Source organism: Brassica oleracea, chromosome C6, assembly GCF_000695525.1.
Source record: "Brassica oleracea var. oleracea cultivar TO1000 chromosome C6, BOL, whole genome shotgun sequence".
In the NCBI taxonomy this organism is placed as follows: domain Eukaryota; kingdom Viridiplantae; phylum Streptophyta; class Magnoliopsida; order Brassicales; family Brassicaceae; genus Brassica; species Brassica oleracea.
In genome coordinates, this window is record NC_027753.1 from 26,843,279 (window position 1) to 26,846,150 (window position 2,872).

The window sequence follows — 2,872 nt, forward strand, 5'->3', positions numbered from 1 at the left end:
GAAGCACTTGCAGGTAGTATATTATAACGCATTAATTTTATAATGGTTTAGTTTGTAATAATATATGACTACTAATGTGTTTAATTGTTTTTGGAATATACAATGCATTGGAGCATTTTTCAGGGATCTGAGCACACGCACTCATAAAGAAGAAGTCGTAGAACAACTTCACGAGAACATTCCCATCTTATTGTGCAACTTGGAGAAGATATTTCCTCCGGGATTTTTTTACGTCATGGAGCTTCTGGCTGTCCACCTCCCATATGAGGCATTGCTTCGTGGACCTGTACATTATGGATGGATGTATCAGTATGAGCGAGCCATGAAGTATTTGATGGGAAAAGCAAAAAACCTCGCAAAAGTTGAAGGTTCTATAATTGCTGGAAGTTTGACGGAAGAAACTTCTCACTTCACATCGTACTACTTTGCGTCAAAAGTACGTACCCGGAAAAGAGCTCCAAGAAGATATGATGATGGTGGTGTCGCGCCAACATATGCAGTTGCTGGTGTTCCAGACATCTTTAGCCAGATTGGGCGAATCGGTGGAAAATCGAAAGAGGTTTGGTGGTCGAGTGAAGAAGACGTCATAGTGGACACACCTATATTCTATTTAATTGCGAGGATCCATTGATGCGTTATTTTGAAAGATAACATATGTGAACACTTCTAAACACCTACAGCCTATTTCTTTCTCAAGTCGAAGAAACATTCCCAGGTATATCCACAAGTGACGTAGACAAAATGAAAGATCAACACTTTATTAAGTGTTGAAGAATCAGGTATTAACTCAAACTCTTAATATTTTCAGGTCGATTAAACTCATTTTTCATACATGATCTGTATTTCAACGTTCTCTTTATTTTTGCAGGTTGATTATGACGACGACGCAGATTATCCTACGTGGTTTCACGAAGTAATTCAAGCTTCACTTGCAAAGGTCACGACATCAAAGATGTATTTCACACGAGACTATACTTTTCACACATATGAGTATGGTAGACAGAGGGCGACCAGTAACTATGGAATATGTGGGAAAGACGAAACAGATTTCTACGGAATCTTGCAGGAGATTATTGAAGTGGAATTCCCAGGGTTATTGAAGCTGAAATGCGTCCTCTTCAAATGTGAATGGTTCGACCCCGTCGTCAACAGAGGTGTTCGGTTTAACAAATTCGGTGTAGTTGATGTCAATGGTGGACGAAGGTACAATAAATTCTTTTTTTGGCAATCATGATTTGTATGATTAATTTCTACATTGTCTTTATTTTTGTAGGTACAACAAATTCGAGCATTTCATCTTAGCTTCACAAGCAGACCAAGTTAGCTTCCTTCCATACACTCGGATGAGAGAATCCGGAATAAATTGGTTAGCCGTGATCAAAGTTACACCTCGTGGACGAATCATCAGTAGAGAAGAACCACAATTGCAAGAAGAACAGATAAATGAAGGCGAGGAACCTGAACAAGAAATTGATGACATCCTTCTCATTGATCCGCATAATCATGAGTACAAAGATCTTACCGACGATGCCACGGACGAAGCTGTTGAAGACGAGTTTAATGAAAATGATGATGTTTCTAGCGATGACGAGAATGTCGATGTTTCCGATTGATGTATTTGTTTTTATTATGATTGATTTTCAGACTTAATACATGTGATTTGATGGGTTTAATCATGAAATCTATTTATATAATTTGATTTTGTGCAAGGTAATGGGGGGTTTGAATTAGAAAGAAGAGATTGAGATTATAAGTTAAGGGAAGATGGGGTTTGGGGTTTCGGATTTTAGGGATTTGAACATAATCTTCGTTAATTCCTCGTAAACTAACGAGGAACTTACGACGAATCCTAAAAATAAAGAACGCGGAACTCGTTAATTCTACGTAAGCAGAATTCGTCGTAAAGACCTCGTAATAGGAAAATGCGGGCCTTTGTATTTCCTCGTAAATAAAAACATGGGCCTTGATATTTCCTCGTAAATTAATGAGGAACTTACGACGAATCCTAAAAGTAAAGAACGAGGGACTCGTTAATTCCACGTAGGCAGAATTCGTCGTAAAGACCTCGTAACAGGAAAATGCGGGCCTTTGTATTTCCTCTTAAATAAAAACATGGGCCTTGCTATTTCCTTGGGAAAAAAAACACGGGCCTCGCGAGTTCCTCGTAACTTTTCGAGGAAATTACGACGATTACTAATTTCTTATATATACACGCGAGCTTCTCACTTCCATTCCGTCTCCATTTCCTCTCTCTCTTTCGTAGCAATGGTATGTACTCTCTCTATTTCCTCTCTAATTAGATTAGTCCTCTCTAATTAGATTAGTTTAGGGTAGATTAGGTGGTTAGTGTAGGGAATTTAGATAGATTTACGAATTTTATTTTAATTAGTGTTGATTACGTGGTTAATGTAAGGAATTTAACTAGATTTATAGAATTTGTTAATTATAGAATTTGTAAATTATTGTTGATTTTAATTTTTAAAATTAAATTTTTTTTCCAGGTTCGAAAGAACAGACTTACTCCCCATTACAGAGAGATGTTCGGTGAGCCTGGTAGTCGTTTAGACCCGTCTTCTTCAGCTCCCCGTTCTTCTTCAGCTCCCGGTTCTTCGGGTCCGGAGACTGTCCCCGAGACTCAGTCTTCTCAGAGAGTCTCTCAGTCGCCTCCTTTTGGTGCACCATCGGTTCCTCGATTCACCGGCTCCTCATGCTCATGTTCCAGAGGTGCCTCCTCCTGTGTCTCCTCTGATGGTTCTTCCGATGCCGGCCGAAATTCATCCCGATTTGATGGTGCCGCCGAGTTCTCCTTACTCGCAGTACACTGTCGAGGACCTTCTCGCTCAGCCAGGCAGAGAAGGTTTATCAGTCCTAG